This window comes from Polistes dominula, unplaced genomic scaffold (genome assembly GCF_049000335.1).
Source record: "Polistes dominula isolate Pdom_NZ unplaced genomic scaffold, Pdom_raw_medaka contig_24, whole genome shotgun sequence".
Taxonomy (NCBI): domain Eukaryota; kingdom Metazoa; phylum Arthropoda; class Insecta; order Hymenoptera; family Vespidae; genus Polistes; species Polistes dominula.
The window spans coordinates 5,442,438-5,468,343 of record NW_028301150.1 but is presented as its reverse complement, the minus strand read 5'-3'; the positions used below and the strand labels follow the sequence as shown (position 1 = coordinate 5,468,343).

The 25,906-nt window shown below is 33.2% G+C and overlaps 1 protein-coding gene and 1 long non-coding RNA gene across 2 annotated transcripts in view; both read left to right on the top strand.

Annotated features, from left to right (window-relative positions):
* Nucleotides 1-19,977, top strand: part of LOC149030820 (uncharacterized) — a 28,565-nt gene extending 8,588 nt beyond the window's left edge. Inside the window, exons 2-3 of the long non-coding RNA XR_016178350.1 lie at nt 16,470-16,548; nt 16,718-19,977. This is a non-coding gene — a long non-coding RNA (uncharacterized LOC149030820). The remainder of the gene's footprint in view (nt 1-16,469; nt 16,549-16,717) is intronic.
* Nucleotides 1-25,906, top strand: part of heca (hdc homolog, cell cycle regulator) — a 165,029-nt gene that overhangs the window by 101,179 nt on the left and 37,944 nt on the right. The window lies entirely within an intron of this gene.

Below are 25,906 nucleotides of genomic sequence, written 5' to 3'. Positions count from 1 at the left end.
CCTCCTTCCTACTCTTCCTCCACCTTCTCCTCCTTTTTATCCAATCATCATTCTCAATGAGCGAAAACTCGCAATGAAAAATACAAAGCTGATATTCCGTTCTAGCGAATTAAACAAAAAAAAATAATGAAAAAAAATTTGTTTTTTTTTCCCCAACCTTCGCCTCCCTAATAAGATTTTTCATATTATCTTCTTTCTTTTCGAATGAGTACAAAAAATTTTAGTAGAGCCAACTCTCTCATGCAGAAATATACCAATTAATAATAATAATAATAATAATAATAATATTTTTTTCTTTTCGCACGAAATATTTTCAAACGTTCGCAAAAAAGAAAGTAAGAAAGAAAGAAAAAGGAAAAGCAAACATAAAAAATCTATATCATCAAATTGTTAAATATTAGGTCTACCAGAAAAGTTCTGTCCGTTTATATAAACACTGGTTCAATTTTTTTGCCTCTAGGGATAATATAAGGGCATTTTTTGAAAATGTGATATACAAAACGCCATCACGTTGGTAAGTTAGACATAAATAATGATTACAATTATATTATTATTTAATAAAAAGTTTATTCGCAAGATTTGAAAAATTTTATTATTTCATTTTATTGTAAAAACGGACAAAACTTTTCTTGTAGATCACCAAATAGTATAATAAATTTATGTTTACCCTTTGAGTGCTGAATACTTTTATCTAAAATGTTTTGTAGAAACAGAATACTTTATTATTAACCGGATTCTAATAACAAATTATATTTAATTAAAATTTTTGTTTTTGAATATAATTTAATTAATTAGTATAAATATTAAATTATTTTACATAAATATTAACAAACACGTATATGTTTCGAACGATAAGGTTAGTAATTTTTACCAAACGCATATATGCGACCATAGCATTGTAAGGATTAATATATAAAACAAAATAATATACTCAGGAGAAAAAATAAAACACATAAAAATAAAATGAAAATAAAATGAAAGAAAAAAACCATAAAAGAAAAGAAGAAAACCATTTCGATTATAATTTCAATAGATCATCATTCTTTTAATATTAGAGGTAACAAGGGCTGAAGGTGGGTAGGAGGAGGAGGAGGAAAAGGAGAAAGTGGAAAGGGGGATAATTTTCTCTCTTTCGTTATCTTTAGCTATAATGTTGTACCGCGTGTTTCTTTGGAGCGTGTAGAGTCAGAGAGAAGAAAAATATTATAGGGTGAACGAGAAATAGCCATGCGCGTGTTTGGTTGTTGCGAACGTTAACGACAACATTCGGTGTCGGGGGGGGGGATGAGGTGAGGTTAGAGAGAAAGAGGAGGCCCTCAACGGCTTACCGGATTTAATTAACAATCGCCATTTTTTATTCGTCTGCTGGATATAATATCCTTTCCCTTTCTACACGCACACATTTATTAGAGATCCAACGTTGCGTGTGTGTTGTTTCCTTCTCCCGGACGCGACCCCCTATCGTTTTTCGTTTTCTTTTGTATATTTATTTCCCTCCCTCCCCCACACCTTCTCTCTCACTTCATTTTACTCTTACTCTTTCTCTCCTCACTTTTTGCTAACCGAAACGTAGACGAGTTTTATCAGCCTGTGGGCAAGTACAAAAAAGAAAAAATAAAAATAAAAAAAAGAAATAAAAAAATAAGAAAGAAAGAAACGCGAAATGTTGGACATGGTGGTGGTGGTTGGTGGTAGTGCTCTCCTCTACTCGTTCGGATTAACATTTTCCATTCTTTTATTTTATTTTAACGTTCATCTCTAGTTCTCCCTTTTTTCCTTTTTCCGTACATTTCCCTTTTATCTTTATCTCCTATCCCCTAACCCCCTTTTCCCCCCCTTTTTTTTATTCTTTCATTTTCCTTTCTCTTATCTTTCTCTACGTAACCACTCTGATTTTAAATACACAAAAATTTGTATCTGTCGCGAACAACTTGGACAAAATGAGAAAGAAAGGGAGAGAAAGATGAGACGCGAGGGTAAGGAGAAAAACGTTTCTATCGGTGGGACGGAAAAGTTGACTACATTTGAAAAAAAATATTTTTAATACGGACGACCTATCACCGATCTTTTTATTTTTTATTTTATTATTTTTTTTTTTTTTTTAAGTAAGCAGAAGATGAAAGAAAAAAAAAATGATGAGTGGGCCGTAAAGGGGAAGAAGGGAGGCATTTACCCTTTCGGACAAGGCGATGCATGTAGACGATATAAAAAAAAAGAAAAAAAAAGTTTTAATTGACGGTGGTAGTACCCGTACATGGAGAGAAAAGCTTCATATACTTTATTTCCTTTTTTTTTCCCTTCTTTCTTTTCTGCATCCAAGTTCATAGGTGCATACTAATACTTATATTACATACGTGTGTATTCAGACGTATTATACGGCTTTTGCTGCTATTTCGTCAAACGTATAACACATATAAGCCTCTTATTCTTTTTTTATCTTTTTATCATTTTCACTTGGTCTCTCTCTCTCTCTCTCTCTCTCTCTCTCTCTCTTTCTCTCTCTCGTGCTAGGCAACAAGAAGAGAGAGAGAGAGAGAGAGAGAGAGAGAGGTCTCTCGTATGCACGCACAACTCTCTTGCCCGTTATTTTTTTTATTTTTATTATTATTATTTTTTTTTTTTAATTTTAACTCTAGCAAAAGATAAAGAGAGATAGAAAATACGTGTAGGTCTTCCCTGTCCCCTTTTTTCAACCCTCATCCTCACTCATCATCATCCCACCGTAGTAGTACACCTCTCAGCAATAGACCTCAACCAACCATCTTCTTCAGACATGGAATATTGCACGAAATATGTAAAATTACGTCAAAGCCGTGTGCAGCAAAAAAAAGAGAAAAGATATATATATATATATATATATATATATATATATATATATATATATATATATATATATATGTATACTAATAATAATTACTTTAACGTTCGTGTTACGAGCATAAAAGAGAAAGAAAAGTGCTGGGCAAAGGCGGCAACTTTGTTAAATAGCAAAAAGAAAAAAAGTAAAGACGAAACGATAATATATAAAGCAAAGTAAAGAAAGAAACAAAGAAATAGAAACGAAGCCGCCGCTCTGTGTTTGAATCTTAAAGCAAATAAATACAATTATTTGTTAGGTTTTTTCTTTTTTTATTATTTTTTCGTTCATCTCTCTTCATTTTCTGTTTCTTTATATTATTATTGTTTCAATTAAAACGTTGACATCATCGCTGGTTCTTTGTATTTCATTTAAAATCGAGTAGTAATAAAACAAAACAAAAAAATTGTACTTCGTTTTATGAACATTTTGTACATCATTAAAATTATTTTATGTATTTTATTTTTTTATTTATTTGTTAGTTAAGATATGACAAATCTAATGTGAAACCACAAATAATGGTTTTATTACATACACATCTGAAGTCAATTTTTTACAAAGTTATCCTTAAAAAACGAATAATTTTTAAATACAATTATTTTCATTGGTTCTCTTTGTCTTATTTTTAGAAAATGTTCATTTTCAAAGAAGCAAAAATAATAATTATAATAAGAATAAGAATAAATAAATAAAGAAAGAAAATGATTAGTAGTAAGACCATGATTAATGGCCGGGTGTTAGGAAGAAGAAGCGCAAGATACGTTGAAGAAAGGGGAATGAAGAAAAGGGGAGAAAGGGGAGGGTAGGACCACGAAACGCAATGCGTTTTTGGCGTCACGGTGTCTGCGTTTCATGGTGCATTGTTCCGCGACACGAAACAGCCGTGACGTTATACGGGGCCTTTTCTACGGTGTTTCTCTCTCATTCTCTTTCTCTTTCCGTTGTCCGTCGTCGAGACAATTTTGCCGTGAGCGTGACAGGAAATACGCGTCCGCTTGCATTTTGGCATATCTCCTCTTTTCCCTTTTCTATTTTGCTTTCTTTACTGTGTATCTCTCTTACTTTTTCTCTCTCTTTCTCGCTCTTTTTGTTTTTTTGTTTGTCTCTTTTTCTTATTGCCCTTTGGTCCGGGCCGACGACTGTGGGGGTTCTGGGGTAGGGATAAAGGGCCCCCAAAGTTGCCTTTTGTTTTTGCTCGTTCGGGAGAAACGTTCTTTCCCCCTCCCCCAGGCGATTATGGTCATTTCGGTGGACCCCTTTCTTCTATTTTTCGAATCATTCCCGACTATCATTCATTTGTGTTCGTTCTTTCATTTGATCTCTCTACTATCATTGATCGGAAATTGTACGATAATTTTTCTCTCAAAAAGATACCCTAGTAGCACAAAATATTAAAAAATATTGAATACATGTGTATTTAATATTAAAAAGAAATTCAATGTCTATTATATATTCTAATATATTTCATTCTAAAGTTGCAGTTATAAAAAAAAACTTTTGAAAATACATCCCAAAAAAGGGCTATTGGTGGGTAATGGGTTAATTGCCAATTCAATATATGCTCGATTAATAATAAAACAATGAAACTTTAAACAATTGTTATAATTATTTCTTTTTCTCATTAAACAATATAAAAACATTCTTTTCAAATAGAATAATTTCCTTTATTGATAAAAAGAGAGAACTATTCATAAGTAGACATTTTTGACAAGATTTACCAATAATATCCCACTGTTAAGTTCCGTTTCTCTTTGACAAGAGGAAACGGAAGAACTTGAAGGACTCGTTTTACCAGGGACAGGCTCGTTTAACGAATGAAATGTGTATATACGTGTGACAAACCAACCAACCAACCAGGAGAGAAAGAGAGAGAGAAAGATGGCGCGTAGGCACGTTGTGTTATCGCTGTCAGGAAGTTCCGTGGTAACATTTCTATCGGCTCGTTCCATATACAATAGGCAACTCGACAGTTTGGCTTTACTCTAAGGGACTACAACGACGACGACCGGCGTCGGCGTCGGCGTCATCGTCGTCGTTGTCGGTGTTGGCGTCGCGGTGTTGGCGTCGGCGTCGGCGTCGGCGTCGGCGTCGCGAGATACTGTCACGTCGTTCGTCGACACTCTATCTATCTCTCTCTCTCTCTCTCTTTTCACTCTAGCTCTTTCTCTTCCGGATTTCCCTTGACACCCACCACCAGCAATGAAGAGAGCAAGAGAGAGAGAGAAAGAGAGAGAAATAACACTTTATATTTGACTCCTCGTTGTATCACGGAAATGTTCGTCAAAGTGTGTAAAGTATAGAGTCCTCTCTCTCTCTCTCTCTTTTTCTTCGGTGCCATCGACCGCGTACGAGCTTTTGCAAGCAACAACTACACCGTTCAGAGGAAATTGAATATCAGTTTTGTTTCTCTATTGAAACGGAAAATGAGATTGTGTATATATATATAGAGAGAGAGAGAGAATGTTGAAATCGTTTAATGTTAAATTCGCTAAACCAACTGCTTTTTGTATGTTAGGGTTGGGTGGGGGTGGGGGTGTGTTGTAACGCCGGAGATTAACTATCATTTCCCGATGATTTTTCGTGGATGCCGTTTTTAATCTTCTTCTAATAATCACACACTCTCTCTCTTTTTCTCGTTCTTGTTTTCTCTCTCTCTCTCTTTTTCTCGTTCTTGTTTTCTCTCTCTCTCTCTCTTTTTCTCGTTCTTGTTTTCTCTCTCTCTCTCTTTTTCTCGTTCTTGTTTTCTCTTTCTCTCTCTCTCTCTCTCTCTCTCTCTCTCTCTCTCTCTTCTATACTCTTCAATATAATACTTTTAAAAATTAATCCTACGTCCTTTTAAATCACACGTGTATTTCGCGTACGGTGGGTAGGTTTAGTTTTTTTTTTTTTTTTTTTTACTATGCACAGTTAAAAGTATTATTTTGTTTTTTCTATACAGTATACCACCCACTCGTCGCTGTATATTTATTTATTTTTCTTCTTTTTTTCATTTTACTAGAAAACATACACGCTTCTTTCTAGAGCTGAGAATTATTTCATTTTATTTATTTTTTTTTCATATCGGTACGTTTTTTTTTTTTTTATTAATATTCGCTTGTAAATTTTTATCGAAGTTGTTCTATTTTAATCGATTTTCATCTACAAGAAAATAATTGTAAATTCGTTAAAAGTGTCCTCTACCTAAATTTAGTTCATTTAAACATGTTCGTAGTTTATTTTGGCGAATCACCACTTTGTTTCTTTTTTGTGTTAATTTTGTTTTTGTTTTTTTCTGCTTCTAAAGCTAAATTATTTTTTTTTTTTTTGTTCATATCGGTACATGTTTTTAATATTCGCGTATAAAACTTATCGAAGTTGTATTCCGATTTCATCTAAAGAAAAATAAAAACTAATAAAATAATTATTAGCTTTTATTGGAAAGTGTTCAATATTATAATAATCATCCTACTTAAATTTTAAGGTCAATCACAAACTACTTCAATCGTTTTGATTGTTTTCAAACAGTATAATAAGCAGAGATTATTGTATCTACGAATCGAATTCTTTTACGATCAGAAATGTTTTATAATAGCAGTAGTAGTAGGTGGTTTTAAAACAATCCTGGTATTGTACGAACTTTGCATTTAATAAGATTCTTTTATGAGAGTATCTTCGGGTTATACTATCTTTCACTTTTTATATTTCTAACATTTAATTCTTTGCATTTAATTACTTCATTGTCCGCATCGTTACCACCTTACTTCTTCTTCTTCTTCTTCTTCTTTTTCTTCTTCTTTTTCTTCTTCTTCTTCTTCTTTTACATATTAAAAGGTACGCGTAAAATTGAAAAAGAAACGTTCTCAAGGACAATGGACAATAGTCCTACGAGAATAAAAAAGGGAATCTTCTAAATTTCCTGTCTTTCTTTCTTAGTGTGAAAATAAGAAGGAATTAAAAATTAAAAAAATGAAGGGTGTGGGTAAAGGAAAAGTAAAAAGAAAAATTAACGATCTCGAATGAATTTGATTCTTGATCGAGTTAAAGAAAATCCTTGTATTAGAAAAGTCTGCTGAAATTTTGTTCCTCAAGGACGAAGAACCGATACCAAAGAATAAAAAAGTTCTTAATGATCGTAAAAAAGTAAGAAACAACGTCATTTTTATTCTTATATGTATACCACACTCGTACGAACATGAATAATTTTTTTTATAGTGTATGTATGTATGCGCATTCACGAATACCATTGTACGTTTCATTAATGTGTCAGCGAGAAGGAACGCACTGTATTACATTATACAGCGTGACATTGTGTCCTCGTTTAACAATAGTAAGGCGTGGTCAGAAATACAACATTTATTTCGACAGCTAATTTTTATAACACATCTCTTAAAAGACTATAGCTTTGTATCCGTTCATTTTCCTATTTTGTAATTACCTCTCTTCATATATACCAGTTAATATTCGTTAAAAAAAAAACACGTTCACTGGCAAGAAAATGAAGAACCAAAATTTTTCGTGATTTGTCAAAAATTTCTACGAAGAAATATTTATGATTGTGACATAAATGTAAAGAAAATAAAAATAAAATTCGTTTAATATTAATATTAATTAAATTTTAAATACATTCGTTTCGCAAAGGGCGTTAATAATATTGTAGAAAGAGAGAAAAAAATTAAATATTTCACCATTTTCATTTCATTAAATTGATTCATCACTTTGTTCCTTGTAAGTAACTTTCTTCTTCACTTTGAATATTTATTTTTATAATTAATAAATGAGACTCTTTCTACTACTTCGAGGATAATTATTATAAAATACGAAATAAATGTTATATCGTGAGAAAAGGGATGATGGTGGGTAAGAGATGTGTGTGTTTCTCTTTTTATCTCACGAAGGAAATGCTTGTGCCCTACGAAGGAAAAGAGCCAGTAGCCCTTCTTCGCATCGTTTTCGCATTCGCTATGGTGGTGGTGGTGTGTTCCTTTCTCTCGGTTTGCGCGCGGAATTTAAAATGCAGATGGGTATCCCATTTAAGGTACACCGTGCCACCTTCTCTCTCAGGCATCCCACCAATTAATTTCATTACCTGCACCTTGCTAAACCTTTTTTCTTTCCTTCTCTCTCTCTCTCTCTCTGTTTTTCCTATTCGTGTGGTATTCATTTAAATCGTAACGAATTTGGTAAAGAATGGAATGAACATACGACGAGTGTATTGTACAAATCTTATTTTCTTTATTTCATTAATAATTATTTAAACCCAACTTTCATTGTACACCAAGAAAGACATTTAAATAATTCAAATTTTCAGATATTTTAGTCCGAGGTATGAAATTGGATCAATTTAAATTCTCGAAAGTTGTACCAAACATAAACGCACAAATTCAACTACCTGACGTTATTTCTGCTCTAACCAAATTTGTCGATTCACACAGTAAGATTTTCTAAAAAAAATCCTCTGTTCAAGAACGAGAATATAATATTTCCATTCGAGGATCTCTGGACGTTTAAATTTTTATCTACTGATTTCGCAGATGTCAACATTTTTATGCAAAGAATTCTCCGAATCGGATCCCGCATAACAAATCAGGTTAGAAAATAGCAGGTATCTCAGGTATGCTTCTTCTTCTTTGTTGGCGGGGAAACTTTTGGGATCACGGATCTCATACTCGAACAAAAATTCTTCATCCAAATTCCGTGTATATTCGTACAGCCCTTAATAAAAAAAAAGGTACAATCTATTGGTATATACGAACGACGAACCCTTTTCGAGAAAACTTTGTTCTCAGTTTAATTGATATTTATTTAGTACTATACACACAGAATACTTTTCTTCCTCGAAGGTTTGGGTTGAGAAGGGGGTTGGTTGGTCTCTCTTCGTAGAAATCGGCTGAGATTTTCTTTTGTCGTCGTATTCGTGTGTCTTTTTGAAAGAGAGAAAAAAAGAGAAAGGGAAATTTCTGACAGTTCCAGGTGCTCGTAGAAAATACGTGACTCAATTTCCACGAAAAGCGGACGGATCACATAGAACAGCAGCATACACGGGTCTTTTAGCTTAGTACCTACCTATCTACCTACCTACCTACCTACCCCCATGCATATTTAGAACAAGCAGTCTGAACAGGATGAAATTTTCCTTTCTCTCCTTTCCCCAATGTGTTTTTTCTTTCTTTTTCTTTCCCTTTTTTCTTTATTCTGTCTCTTGCCGTCATCTTTTACCACGCCCTTTTCTTTTCCTTTTTTTTTCTTTTCTCTCATTTTATTCACGAGACTCGCTTTGCATTTAATCGTCTAGTTTTGCTTAATTTATGCGAAATTGCTTCGGTACTTAGAAGAAGTAGTAATGGTAGCTTAGTAATAGTAGTGTGGTACTGAACGAATTGGTACCAGTTAGTTGGTCGAGTAAAGGTGAGAAAAAGAGGCCGAGAAGAGAAGGAAAGGAAACGAGTGAAGAAGAGAGGAGAGGAGTGGGGTGGAAAGGGGTTAGTCGATATGAATAGAAGTACCAGTTAAATTTTCCTTGCCAAAATGTTCTGCCTCGTTGGTGGTAGCGGGTTAATCTACCACATGGAGTAGTCGTACTTTTCTAATGATTATATGACACTTGGCTAGCGGAAGAAGAAAATGAAGTATGGAAATTTTAAAAATAAAATAAAAAGAGAAGAAAAAGAAAAGTAAGAAAAAGGGAACATTTATAATGAGGTGTGGTGGTATCCTAGGATAGGAAAAATTGGGGGAGTTGGTCAAGTGGATAGCAGGTTAAAAAATAATTTTTTGCTCTATGTCGAAAAATAAAAAAATAAAAATAATTTTTTCCCTTATTGGATTCAAGACTTTTCAACAGCATCCACGTGTTTCGTAGAATACACCCCAAAATAATTCGTATTAGATTATTCTTTTTTTTACGAGGTTAATTAAATAATCATCTTAAAAGTTTTTCAATCAATCTTATTAATTATTATCTAACAAAAAGTATTTATACATTTTTGAAGGTTTCGAGTATGTTCTATTGAAATATTTTCTAAAATTTTTCAGTAGAAATTTATAGCCTTTACATTGTTCCTTCTCATTTACGTCTTATTCGTAAGATTCCTGAAGTTAAGTAAACCGCAGTAAAGATTATATGAGAGTTTCGTGAATGTGCTATGAAAAGGGGTTGAACTTATACCCCTCCCTCACCCCTCTCTTCCTCTTTTTCTCTATATTTCTATCCCCCTTTCTCATTGGAGGAGATAGTCAGCAACGTTGGCATTGTCTCGACTTGGGTTTTACGAGGCGACGGAAACTGACATGAAAGGAGTAAGAGGTAAAGAAAGAGATGAAGAGATGATGAGAAGTAAGAGGTGGTTGAGGAGGAGGAAGAAGAAAAAGGGGTGTGGTAAGAAAGGGGATGCTGAGTTTTAAGGGTTGCTGCTGCTGTTGCTGCTGCTACTACTGCTGTTACTGTTACTGGGCAGGAAGAGAAGAAAGTTTACACCTTCCCGCTAATTTTATGAGGTTAGTTAACTCCTGTAAGAAGCTTACTGGCAAGCTTATACAAGGAATTCGGTAATTTCGTCATTTAAACGAATTCTCATGTCTCTCTCTCTCTCTCTTTCTCTTTCTCTCTCTCTCTCTCGCCTCGTATATAATATCTTTCTGTAATCCATACTTAGAAACAAAATGGAAATTTTATTCGTCTTTATATATCTTTTGATTTTTTTTTAAACATATTTTCTTTTTATTTATCATTTTACGAAGAAATTTAAATGTAGGTAATCAAAGACCCCCATATTGTTCAAAGATTCTAGAGTAGTATACAGTATCATCTCTATTATTACTATCGCCCCCCTCTTTCTACGTTTATGATGAATAAATTTTATATTAGATCTGTTATATTACTTTAATAAAGGATCCAGAAGAGTATACTTCGAATGGTAAAAATAAATTTAGAATTGTTTTAATTCAACAAATAGCATTTAGCGTATTTAAAATTCCAATGATCGTCGAAGTTTTTTTTTACCGTCATACGGTTAATGGCATGAAGAAAATAATCATAATCTTTTTCACAGTTGGTCTTTTAATGCAAAAAGCAAAGAAAAAAAATTATTTAAGATCGTTTTATTGATATACGTTAGAAAGTTACGAACTGTGTGTTATACAAAATTGATATGAAAAGAAAGAAAAAAACACACAAAACGAGATTTAAAAAAATAAAGGATTATAAAGATGACCGAAAAAATAAAGAATTATTGAACTATTACAGCATAGTAGTAGTCATAATAATAGTAGAGTAGATTAATCGTAGTTTACTGATTTTGACGTTTTACGATTACCGCCTAAATGGTGTTCTAGAAATAACAACTTTAGGTTTATTTCAATGGGAATGAGTATTTGCGATATTCGAGAGACAATTCGAAGTAGACTTTCACATCATTCGGCCCTTTTCCTTCGTGTCAAGAGTCTATCTCTTTTTCTCTCTTTTCAATGCTCATTAGACGTAACCGAGTTATATTTCTCACCAAGTCCCTCTTCGATGCTCCTCTCTCTCTCTTTTGCTCTTTTTCTCTTTTTCTCTTTCTATCGCAGTGTCTCTCGGTTCGCTCATTTCCATGCAAATTCATCGAGCCGCCTTCGGCAGTAAAATTTTAGTGTCCTCCCCCTTTCTATCTGCTCTCCTTTCCACCTACCTACCTACCTATCCTCTTCACCCTTCGAAACTTTACGCAGTTCCCGCGCTTGGGCCCTGAGTCAGCCGTTCGCTCTGCTGGGAATTAACCGGGCAACATCCTATTAGCAATAAAGTCAAGTACCGCGAATGTCGTTCAATAGTAGTTGTTGTTGTGCCCTATACATTCTCGTACATCAGACTCCTAAAGTATTTTTTGTTTTCATTTCACTTTGATTAATCTTATATTCTTGAAAAAGAAATGTTATTAACACTACAGTTAACCATAACTGATCAAATGATCGATTGTCATTTTTTTGGAACAATTGTACTATTTGATGAGTTAAAAATTTTGTATTTCATAAATGTTATATTTTTTTGTTTTGTTATACATACATTGTAAAATATATATGACGTTTTGAAAATTTGTGGGGAGGATCATTTGATCCGTTATGGTAGAAATAGATATACATGAAGCTCAATACATTTAGTGTTAATAACATTACTTGAAAAATAATTGAAACACGCGTCGATCATTTACACTTTAATTATAAATTTCACGTGTCGTACATAAACTCAGTCCTAACCCCCCTTATACTGGGTTAAATCTCGTTTACCTGTTTAAACTGAACAAAACAAAAAATTTGTATTGTGCTTAAAAATCCTGACGCACCCCATAGGATTTGTAAAAAAATTCTTACGTAAATTTGAAATTAGTGTAAAGAACAACGTATCTATGGGACCTGGTGGTGGTGATAGTATAACCAATAATTGCGTTAAATCTTTCCTATTGTCATATTTGAATTTTCTCGCAATCGATGTGCCCCTAGGCGGCGGGTTCCTTTATCTTCTTGATATGTACTATTCACGAGAACATTCAGCAATTTGCAAAGCGGTTTACTGCTCTTAATCATAGTTCTTTCATGGGGTCATTAACGCGGTATTGTCGTCACCCCTACTTGCGTTCCAGACGTACCAAACTTTCTCAGACATTAGGAGGTAGGAATGGATGATAAAGCGAGCAAATTATCTCACGATTATGCAAAACGATCGAGAGAAAATCCTAGATAAAGGAGAACACGAAAGAGAGATACAAAATGAGAAAAGTCTCATCCTTTTGCGTAACAACAGATACATTTTATTTGGTGAGAAAAGATTTAAACGAATTTCTGCCCCTTTACGAAATCGAAAATTGGGCGAGTTTTTAATTGGATCACCTGATCCGAACGATTTTTTATTTCATTCGATCGTTTCGGACTACAAAATGACTATTTTTTAGGATACCGGTCTACTATAAACACTATCAATGTATCCTGTTAATAAGTTTTCTGTAATTTAACGTGTTAACAGAGTGTTAAACTATGTGCTCAATCAATTTTATAATCAAGGTCAAGATCATCGTATGTAGTAACTACGAACTGAATTCTATCACAGCAGCACCTTCTTCTACATCAAATCCCGATCGAAAGCAACCTCGAGGTTAAACGTGCTGAGCGTAGCTAACTCCGAGCTTTTCCAAACTGGCGATTTGGATCTGGCTAATCCTTAGCCCATGTTTCGATCGGATGGGTTTCCCTATTCACTTCTCAGACGCGTGCTGAGCATCCAACAAGCATCAGTTTCGAATCCACAAAATCTAAATTCCAAGTGTTGATCGGATTTACTTTCAAAACTGATCCCTACCCAATTTTCCTTAGGTGTTAACTTCCTTCAATATTATTAGTATCAATAATTATAAATTCTGATTAGAATGTCTTGTACCTTTTAATTAATTTCTGTGGTATATTGAACGAGACTCCTTTGTTTTTTCTTTAACATTAAAATATTTTATTGTTATCTTTATTTTTTTTTAAATTGTACTTTTTACCTTTTTTCTTAAATCAACAGTGTAGTGTACAGTTTTTTCCTAGTAGCTTACTACCCATCCATGTTTGATTGTAATGATATTAAGTGAACTACGATTATTATTTTACGAAAGAATATCCTAACCGATTAAAAAAAAAATATATTTTATTCTTATTATCACGTCCGTCTCATCGAACGGTTGAAAAAATAAAAAACCGAGTCATACGTTCCCATATATGTAAATATATATCCCCTTTAAATTAGCATTCTTTACAATTTTTAAGAGACATTTTTGAAAAGTGAAATCCGTTTCACGGTACATAGCGTATCATAAAAGTATGTTCTTTTTTTTATTATTATTTACGAGATAATTGTCATTTTTGTCATTACCTTGAAGTACGGGTTATTCGCATGTAAATATCTTCTTCCGTTTGAAGTTGGAAGAGCAGAAGAAAAAGAATAAGGATAAGGATAAAGGAAAAAAGGAAGAAGTAGTCTCTGAGTGCGAGATATGCAAATGTCACTAATTACTGGTAGCAGGAGGATTAGGTACACGATTCCTCCTTTTCCCTTCCTTCGAATATCTATCCTTGTCTTCCTAATGTACTACTCGTCCTCACTCCTTTTTCATTCAACCCTCTTCAACTTCTTTGTCCCTTGGCACGTCTTTACGAAAGTCTCGTCTCCTATCCTATTCTAGATGCTCCCCTTGGTGATTCTTCTTCGAATCTTCTCTTTACTGTATAACTAACACCTTGTAACGAGAAAATCAAGCTCAAAACGCTGATTCCCGACGTTTCCTAGCCCAAAGATGTTAACGGCTAAGAGAAATAGAGAGAGAGAGACGATGGGATAATCCCTTACTATCTCTATCCCTTTTTTTCTGTTATCCACAGTAAGAAGTAACACCACCAGACAAAATCTCACACCATTTTCCTACTTCTCTGACTTTCTCTTAAGGGTCAAAGGTGCCGACTGATAAGAACCTTGGAATTAGGCTCTATCCATAGTCGTTGACTTTCATCCGAAATTGTCCAAATAGTGAGAGAGGGAGGTGGTAAAGTCATGCCGAATGGACGTTGTACTTTAACCGTTTATTCCTAACCATAAAAAAGAAGGAAACATCGAGTTGTGTGCTGGGTTCTTCTTATTTTATCCTCTTTTTCTTTCTCTCTTCTAAAGGTTAATGATAACCCATAGAAAATTAGAGGAGATCACCAGGCAGGATTTAGTCAAAAGCTTCGAGATATTATTGTGTTTTCCTCCTTCACCATGTGATATGAACACACTACTAAGCACTTTCCAGAAAATTGGCTAGAATATGTTCATTGTTTCCGGGCCGTGTAACTTGTTCGTTTAATGATACCGGGAGTTTAGTAGGAGTCGCGTAAGAGGTATACTTAACGTATTTCGTACCAAATGGCGTGTAGAAGGTTATTTACAAAGATGAAAGGGATCTTTGGATGGATTGGGAAGAGAAGGGGGAAGGGGGAGATTTAGGAAGGTACAGGTAACAAAAATTGTCACTTCGATCCCACGAGAAGATATAGGGAGGAGTAAGTTTAAAGTATTTTTATTATCTTGTGAAACATAATTCTAATAAATAAGTGGGTAGGACAATGAAAAAAGTAGTTAAAAAGTTGAGAAAACGATGCATGAGAATTTTTTTTTTTTTTTTTTTTTAGTCATTTCCGTTCCATTCCGTTTCGTTCAGTTTCTCGAATATTACTTCGAAGTAAAGAATTCTGTCGAACAATAGGAAGAGAGAGATTCCGAGCAATAGTTGGCGTATAAGAATCGTGACACTGCGCTGTTGAACAAAAAGCTTAGAAACGAAAAAAGAAGAAGAGAGAACGAAGGAAGGGGGAGAATAGAAGAAGAAGAAGAAGAAGAATAAGAAAAAGAAGAATAAAAGGAGATATAGCTGGAGCGGTTATTACGGTGCCATAATGAGAGGGTGGTCCGGTGAACAGAGGCCATTTTTAGATAAGAAAAGTCTCGGACCTTGCGGTTGGAGGTCGCGCCGAATTAGGCAGCAGGACTATTTTCATTACGTTCTTTGAGGTCGTCTTTTCTCCCTTTCCTCCCATCCCCTCGAAACCCATCCTTCCTCCCATTCCTTCTCCAACCTTCTCTTTTCGTCTGGTAAGTTCGCTTTTTCCTACGAACGAGAAGAGTAGAAGAAGGGCAAATAGCTTGAGAAACCTGAAAGATTGTCTCTCCCTTACGCTCGAATGAACAAATGCCTTCCTATCCACAATACACACATACACACACACGTACATATGTGTGTACATACATATATTTAATACAAACGAGACTTTCTTCAAAGGGAGTCCGTTTTTTCTCACAAACAGAGACAATCTTTTTTTTTTCTTTCTTTTTTTGTTCCTCAAATTTCATGCTCGATTCTTTCCAAGTGTTATGATATTTGCCTTTGCACTTCCAATTTGATTATTAGCTCGAAAACGTAACGTTGAAATAAAAAAAAAATAAAAAAAGAAACGAGTTCTCGTACAAATATACACATGTTAGGTAGGTAACATTGCTGATTAATTATTTATGGGGACTCTTTTTTTTTTATATGTTGTTCTGCTTCGTAAGTATTTTTTTATTTCATGATTTTTGAAGATCGTAATTTTTGTATGGCTTTGACGATTGTAAGATCATTTTGAAGATAAAATATATATTTACGTTGGATGATTATTTGATGTTTTTAAAAAGAAAAATAATTTCATTTTAATTATTTGTTTGTAGAATTTAATAAAAACATTTTATATTCCAATATTTCACTTAAAAGTTTTTTTAAAAATTTATATATATGTATATATATGTGACTTGAGACTTCTTTTATATCGTTTACATTATCTACAACGTGTGACATACGTCCGACGCGGTTAAGAGTTTGCTATGTCACGTAACAGGTGACAAACGTCTGCTATGGTAAAAAGTTGTAATATCACGTGAAAGGTGGCGCATACGTCTGATAAGGGTTGAATTTAATATTGTCAGTTGGTAGTAACTGACATGTAACAACAACATGGTGCTTAACTTTCCAATTGTATACATAATTAGATCCATTACTTTTTTGTTAACTTATAATTAATTTTAATTAATTTTTATTTTACTTTCTTTATGTTTCAGGTAAGACAACCAGTTAATACAACTACTTTTCGATCGAGAAAAGCACCTAGTTTAAGATGAAAAAAAAGTACAACTTAAAGTGAGTATGAAAAATCGTGTATTATAAGGGGAGTGGAAAAGAAAAAAAGAAATAAATGAACGGGATGTTATATTTTTCTTTTCACACGACGAAAACGAATGTCTCCGAGCTACTTTACTTACTATTACTCGGAACCAGTCGTGCTTTAATAACTCGATTTCGTTTCAAGGTAACTCATGGCGCGTAAACGCGATCAAAGAAGTTCCTCGCGTTAAGAAGACGCGACTGGAAGTATAATATCAAATCGGTATTCGACTGGAAATATGTATCCTTTTTGATGAAAAGGGAGCTTAAAAAGAAGAAGCTGCGAGTAAATGGAAGAGAATAAGAGAAAGGACGAAAAAGTTTGGAAGTGGAAAATATTTTCTAATATTTCAATATCATCGTATCATCAAAGAGATCAAAATAAATCCCAAACATTCGTATCTGCCTACTAATTTTCATACAAGAATAATTCTTTTACTTTTTTTCTTATCATTCCAGTATAAAAGCTTTTCTTTTTTATTCAACACAACCTACCAATATTAGGTTGGCAATTAAATGATTGCAGATTTTAAATAAGAATGAAAATTCTGGCTTGAAAAAAATTTTTGCTTGAAAATATAAGTTTATTCAATTAGGTACTCTCCATTTTTGTTGATGACCTTTTACCATCGGTCAGGCAGTGTCATAATGCCACGTTCATAAAATTTCTGATCTTTGCTATCAAAAAATTGAATTAGATGTAAAACAAAATCCACAATGACTTAGTTGCCAACCCAATATTTTGATAAATATACATACATATATAGGTTACATATACATATACGTATGTATATGTTAATATGAAAGATTGGAATTGGATAATGTCATAGTTCGTATTATCTCTTGGTGTATCTCTCCGAAATATTAACGTGTAAGAATAATTTATAAGAATAAAACCATCATCACTCACCGACGTATTTTGCAGGTGTTGAAATTTTACCATGTGAATTTAGATATCTCCAATTTCGATCTATTACGGTAAAAAAATAATTTCAAACCTAATTTGTTTTATCCTTTTCTAGTAAAACCTATAAAATTGTAAATATTGAAAAAAATATGATGACTACGAGCGTGTTAGCATAGTCTATTGAAAAAACTATCATGTCCAAGTATATCGGTTCGGAGTTACTAAAAAGGGTGAGAGAGTGGGGGGAGAGAAGTAGGTTGATATTATAAAAGAAAATGTTATGGTGTTAAGAGATGGATAAAAGGGTCAACTATCTTCGTGAGTAGTATAGTTTCTCTTCATCGGTGTATTTTGTTGTTCCCACACCCTTTTTTCTTTACGTCTGTTCTAATAAAGGTTCTCAGTAAAGTAAGAGAAAGATAGAAAATATACGAGAAATATAAAAAGAAAAAGAAGATGAGAGGGTTAGTTTTTTTTTTTTTTTGTTTGATCGTCGTTGAGCGCAGTGGCTCGTATTAAATGCGAATCTTTTACGGATATCGTTCACGGCACGAGTATGTCGCACGAGTGAAAAAGCGCCAACGCACTATACTAAATCATCCACGGCCAATCAGGGTAGCCTTTGTGAGTTCACGTGGTATAAGAAGAAGAAGAAGAAGAAAACGAAGAAGAAGAAGAAGAAGAAGAAGAAAACGAAGAAGAAGAAGAAAAAGACGTCCTTCTTCAAGGGATATATCTCTTCTCGAGCAAGTCTCTTCTTAACGAGCGTTACGTCTTCTTCTGTTTATTTTTTTTCTTTCTTGTAAGCTTAACCTTCCGAGACAAACCTAATCTCTCTTTCTTCTCTCTGTCTGTCGCTGTGTCTCTTTCTTCACATTTTTGCTCTTAATTTTCACTCGCGAATTCTACGAGAGTGTTACTAGTAGTAGTAAACTGTTGTCCGTTTTACAAAAAAGTAAGGAAAATTCGAATATTTTATTTTTTATTAAATTTAAATTATTATTTAATTATATTAAAATTATTAAATGTTATAAAATTAAGATATTTTGATTAAAAATTTGTTTGATTTTTTTTTTGCTTTTTCATCCCTTTGTATTTCATCTTATGTGTTTTGTTTGTTGGAAAAGTATTCATAAATATAAACAAATTATTGTTGAAGAATCAAAGGAACTTTATTTTATTTTATTTTATTTTTATTTGTGCAATTTTAATTAACAAAGCAACATTAAATCGATTATTATCGATAAATTAATTTTTTTAAATTTACTTCTAAATAATATCGATTTGTAAGAAACTGATGAAGAAGGGGGATGATGATGATGATAGGATTACTAATAATTGTTCCATAATAATCGAATAAAAAGTAGTAAAACAATCGTAAATCATTTTATTTAAATAATCAAAATATTTAAAGTATTGGAAATTTGAGTGTAAGGTGTATATTTATTTTTATTTTTTATTATTTTTTAATTTTACAATGAATAGATGTAACAAAAGACTATCGTTTACCGAGTGATATGCATCAACAGCAGCAGCAGCAGCTGCATCATTTCGAATTTTATCTATCTACTGGATCGTAACTTACCTGTATTGTAATTCGAGAAGGATTGTAATCGAGAAAAATAGAAAAAGAGAGAGATAGTGGGGAAGAGAAGTAGAAGAAGAAAGGTATAGACCTAAACGTATAGTCGATCAGCTGAGAAAAGAAATAAAATATAGAAAAAAAAAAGAGGTCAATAAACGAGAGGAGATTTTCTCTTGACGGGCCAAGATCATCTCGCCCCCGTTTCGTTCAATACGTGAGATTGAGCATGAGTATGAGCCTTGGCGTGTATCGAAGGTCTCTGACCTTAAAAGTTGTTCCGAAGGAGACGAAGTCGCATTTGGTAGAATGAAGAAGAGGTGGATGTGAATGATGGTGGTGGTGGTGGTGGCTGGCGTTGATGGTGATGGTGATGGTGATTGTGGCACGAACGAAAGAGGACAAGACAAGCTCGTTCATTTTATCCTACACGTTCGGGGTCTCTAGTGTACATGTACGCACATGATGTTACATTCTCACGTGTGTATGTGTGTGTTTTTTTGTCGGGTGGGGTAGGGGTATGTGAGTGAGAGATCGAGAAAGAGAAATAAAAATGAAATAAAAAAAAAAGAAGCAGAGAAATAAAAAGAACGCACCTAGTTTTACTGGCATGGTATTGTACAGAGATATACAGAGCCCGATCTGTCAGGTAGCTTGGTGATACATGGGCATGTGCACATAATAATATCATGTGACAGGCCGCAGGATAGGTGGCGTGGGTCGGCAGACAGGGAGTGCCACTTCGAACCAACCCCGTCTGGTCTATTATATTATCTTTCTCTCTCTTTCTCTCTCTCTCTCTCTCTATCTTTCTCTTGCTCTCTCTATATTCGACCAATGTATTTTTCATCGTGATTGTTAACAATTAGTAAGCAAAATAGATATCAACCAGCACTCCATGTCCATTATGCCGTTGATGGCGTGCGATTACGATATATATATTATATCATTACTAGAGTAATAGTAATATGCGATATATTACAGTAATAATATATCTGAATATGTATGATAAATATTTAATATATACTCTATAATAATAAATAAATATTATATTGAAATATATGCATTTATTTTGCTGTTTGGCATAGTTTCTGTTGTATTTTAAATTAATTTTTAATCACCTTAATTTTGTAAAGAAATTTATTTAATATAATGATATTATATATTGATCGTTATTGTCATAAATCTTTCTAGTTTCTATTTATTATTAAGTTGTTTGTTAATTTTCCAAAAATAATATTTTAAAAAAAAGTTTATACTTTTTTATGCCAAACATCAGAGATTATACGCGATTTTTCGTACTCACTTTAAGTTGTACTTCATTTTCATCTTAAACTAGGTGCTTTTCTCGATAGAAAAGTAGAAATACATACGATCGAAGTAAATATCGGGGATGGATTGAAAAGTAATCAGATTATTGTATCGACAAAGTAAAAGCTAGAGTTAAGCAGAATATAAAGTGATTTTTTACGTTAGGCTGACATTTTTTTCAACTCACTCGCACGTTCGAACAAATAAACGATGATCGGTTTTAAAGGTGTAATTTTAGTTTTTGGATTTTTTTTTTTACACGCCTGTTCCTTTATTTGGAAAATTATTTTCTTCTTTTTCTATTTATTTTTTTTTTTTCTAGAACCGATACTAATCTCTTCGGAAATGACTGGGGAAAATTTTGTAAGGTTCGGAAAAAAATACGAGGACCCACCACGGTGCTTGGGAACGATTCGATAGCATCTTCGTCGTTGCACGCCAGTGTTATATTACATTCCTGTGGCGAAGGAAAATACGAAGAACGAGAGAAGACTTTACTATGATTCTCTCTCTTTCTCTCACATATACTCACGCAAACGTAGGCGTGCACGCGCGAGCATGCACGGGACAAGTTAGACTTGATGTTTCCGAGATCGATGGTTCATAAACGTCAGAAGGCTAATTCGTAGGACTAACGACGATCACTCGTAACGATTTTATGACTCTGCATAGTCGTCTAATAAACTGACCGGTTACATAATTACCTGCGGAAGCCCGTAAAATTGTCGACAACTGGTCCCTTTTTTCTTTTTCTTCTTCTTCTTCTTCTTCTTCTTCTTTTAATATCTTCGTAAGGGATAATTATAACGAAAAAAATAACATAAGCCTAATTGATAAAAAAAAGAATAAAGAAAAATTTTTGTTTAAATTAATGGGTATAAAAAATAATGTGTATGGTTTTCTTATGTATTTCGTTCATATGTTTCTTCTCTAACATTATTATTATCATTTTATGTACCCATAATTATGAAAATGGTCTGAGTCAAAATTTAAAAATAAAAATGAGTTTATCAATTATTTGACATCACATTATTTTAAATTACATAAACTCAACGTAAATTTCACGTTATTGTCAAAAATGAATCGTTAAATGGTAATGTTTGTTATTACAATATTATATATATAGAATTCATTTAGTGTTCAAATATAATCCATTAAATATTTCGAAACAATTAATGACTTACAATTAGACCATTTTCATAATTATGGGTACACATGTTAAAAATTCGAATACCAATTTTGAGGAAAGTTTAAACATTGGGTAGAATGTTGAACACGCAAAGTAAGGCATAATTGTTAAAGCTCTTAACAAGCGAATTCGACGAGGAGGAAAAGTATTATAATGGTCTCGTTTTAGGCTCGAAGGTTAAATCCCCTAAGTCTATCGCGTTTCGTGCAAAATGTCGGAAGTGTAGTTTAGAGAGAAGGTGTATCCATAAAGTGGCTTACGCGTTGAGAGAAGAGGGGTAAGAAAGAGGAAAACAGGTAGATGGGGGCGGAAGAAGAAGAAGGTGGGGGTGAAGATTATCTTACGAAAACGATTCGCGTGCAGATTTGTTCGTGGTTAAAGTTGGAGAAATAGAAAGAGGAAATGGAAGAAAGAAGAAGAATGAATCTTTCGAGAGTAGGGAAACAGATGGCGAGAACGATAAACCAAGATTTCAATTCTCTTTGCTTATGCCACCACCTGTGCTATCGAAAGGAAATAGGAAGGGGGGAGGACTATAGTGTTGCAGACACACGGAACATGAATTGCAGTAGTACCACATAAGTATCTTTACAACACCTAAGGCTAACTAATACCTTCTCTTGGTGTTATGTACTACTAAATATATATTTATTGTGTTTCTCGAGTTACTTTGTGTCACGCAATCGCAACTTACGAGATATCGTTATCACTGTGTGTGTGTTTTTTTTTTTTATATTTTTACTCGATCGTATTAGATCATGTTTTTATTTCTATATGGAAATATATATATTTTTTTCTGTTCTTCCCAAAATTTTGCATATTTTTTTTCTTATACTGATCGATATATACAGCTTAGCAAAATAGTTATAATTTAATAATTATATTTTAAATTATATTAATATAATATTATGAATAAAAATAAAAACATTAGTATACTATTTTTAGTGATATAAGAATCGTATATTATTCGATTTTAAATAATGTGGAGTGAAAAGATAATTGCTAGCGTAAAACCAATTACAAAAAGAAAAAAAAATACAAGAATGAAAGAAAAAGATTAAGAACAATTTTTGAGAATTGATTCATAATGTATTAAAAAAAAAAAAAAAAAAAAAGACAGAAAAATAAATCCATCACTTCATCGTCTACCTTGTTTCTTAAGAGAGATACTTAATTATTATCCCTCTAACGCAATAATAATCGTCTAGTAAATCTCTATAAACTGGTCGCGCTGTTGTTGGTAGCTGCCAACCGCAGCCAATGGTGTGCCGTTAACTGTGGTTACTATATACAAGATCTATCAGACCTTTACTCGTACACACTCAAACAAATTAGTCCTATGGTAGTATATGTATTACTATGTTCTCTCTCGTGACGATCGGTGTTTATAGCTAGGCTGCAAAATCACGAAACAGGGTATGAAAGAGAAAGAGAAAGAGAGAGAGAGAGAGAGAAAGAAAGAAGGAAGGAAGGAGAGAAAACGATAGAGAGAGAAATCATTAGTGCTTTCTCGAGATTATCTGCCAGAGAGAGAGAGAGAGAGAGAGAGAGAGAGAGAAAGAGAGAGATAGTAATTCGTCTATCAAACCCCGTCGAAGAAATTAATAGACCGATTTTGCTCGCGATAATTACGTGTGATTTACTTCGATGTCCAACAAGATAAATCTATTCTCCATCCTATCGTTCGATCGTTTGATAATTGCATAAGAATAAAGAGAGAGAGATAGAGAGAGAGAGAAAGAAAGAGGAAGCCATTAAGGTACAATTCAATTGTAAACAATTACGTTTAACGTTAAAACATATATTGAAGCAAGTCAAACGCATTAAAAAAAGTATACTTGTATTATTTATGTTAATAAATTGTACTCAGGGGAAGGGGAAAGGTTAGCGAACAACGGTGATTAAAATAAGAAGAGAAATAAAATGATTATGGTTGTATTGCCGGTGTGTTATGATGTAAAATGGTTTACCGAGATTATAGATTTGTTCATTCTACTCTACGAATCACGAAGAAGATATTTAAATCATTATTTATGTGCCACCAGATGTTCAGTAAATGATATATATGTATATATATTTAAATTAAATATAACTTGCTCGTTAGATAGAAAATTCCAAGAGGGAAAAGGATAGCCGTCGTTGGTGTAGGTTTAGCATTCTAATAATAGTCGCGGGCACGTTTCGGACTCTCTCGAACGTGATCTGGGAAATGGAAAGGTTCCGTGAATTCCACACGAGTGCTCGCTAACTCGCTATTTTCTATTACATTGTGTCGCATATCACTCGATAATTTTCTTTCTCTCTTTTTCTCTATCTTTCTCTTTTGTTAACTCATTCCTTCTTGTTCACTCAAGAACATTACGATCTAACAACCAACGCGTGTTCTCCATCTTGAACCGTTTGATTTTCTATGGTAGACGAAACATCGAGAAGTTGTCGTTTCTCTTGTATGATTTTAATTGAAACGAGGATCGAGCAATGGAGAGCAGCAACCAAACCAAACCAAACCAACCAACCAACCAACCAGCTAGTCAACTAACTTATACTTAGTCTCTACGAATGGCGATGGATGAGTACCGGTTCTCCTAGAAAACACGTAGGCCTTCGATTTATGATCCGGTTCAAGAAGCTGTTCCTTCTGATAATGGAACCACCTCTCGGTCTCGCTGAAACGACGACGACGCAACTTTATTCGTGTATCTGTCAGTTTTCTTGTCGTTCGGTGACACGTTTCAAAATCAATGAATGGATAAAGAAATAGGAAACACGAATGGTTTACTATTGAATTTTATCGATATATGATGAAAATACATGAGATTCTAGTATACGTTTTGTGATAATTGAGAGGTAACGCTATTTCTGATACTTTTATTTATAACTCTTTTAAACAGGAAGGTATTATAAGTGTCTTTCTACCCTTTTGATATGTAATGTATAACAAAAGATTTTATTAAATTATTATTATTATTTCCTATTTCTTTTTTTTATTTTTATATTACGTTATTTATCTTTCTAAGATAAATCAACTTTGTGCGATTTAAAAAGATATTAAATTTAAAAGAATTTAAATGACATCTAAGTTTTGGAATTTTTATTTTTGTGGATTCATAAATATCTTTTTTTTTTTATTATTCAAAAAAGAAAAAGGTTTTATTGTACGTATATTTAAATGAAAAAAATAAAACAAAATATTAATTATAAATTATTTTCCAAAATAAATTTTGCGACGTACGGATTTATCTCTCTATATTGTAGGTCATTATTTTTTAAAGACAATTTGTGCAAACATATCACGAAACAAGGAATAAAATTTTATTTGTTAAAATTTACATATAAAAAAACTCCTACGTATTCATTTGAAATAAAATCAAATTTTTTCTATTGAAATGAAGTTTTCTAAATAAGATATTTATAATCGATGTATAACTGACGTAAGTTAATCTTCATTGAGTCAAAGTCTTAAAACACACAATAGTTTCTCTCGTTAACTAACCAAACGATGGAGGGGGATAGGCAATTGAGAAACATGTGTGTATTAACTATTCTCAATAGTATTAAAGTCCATATTTGAAAGAAGAAGAAGAAAATCGCGTTGGCAAAGGTCAAAGATAATATTGACGAGTTCAGTTTGAAAGTAAGGTAAATAATATTAAAAATAAAAAAAAAAAAGATAGAAATAGAGTGAGAAAGCTAAGCACCCCCCCCCCCATTGCCGTTATAATTATAAACTATCGCTATCTGAACTGTGACGTCATTCAGGTCGAAAGCAAGACCAAGAACGAATTGCTTGCTTGCTTGCTAGCCAACTCATTTCTTCCTTCTCCAAGAGTGAAGAGTCAACGATAAGCGTTTTCACGAGCATAATAACCAAACGGGAGAGAAAAAGCTATTGTTCTTGTGATAATTGACCCCGGCAGAGTTATGGGCACGATGACGTTATTAAATCAGTTCGTTTATCTCTTTCTCTCTCTCTTTTCTTTCTTTTACAAAGAAAATCAAAGTAAGACGCGTGGGAGTAGAAGAGTTTGTTATGAGATTGATTTACATTTTTATTTCTTATCTAACCAAATTTAGATTACGATCCAAATAAGTTCTTGGTTGATAGATCGCATCCTTTTTCTACCTACATATATATATATATATATATATATATATATATATATATATATATGTATATATGTATATATTTTTCTCTTTTTTTTCTCATAATTATAAGTTACACGTTAGAAAAGTAAAAAAAAAAAAGAAAGATGGAAACGATGCGTTTAATATTTGTCTCGCCCCCCCCCCTTCCCGTGTGTATGTGCAAGAATAATTTTCTCAATTCCTTAGTTGATGTCATTGT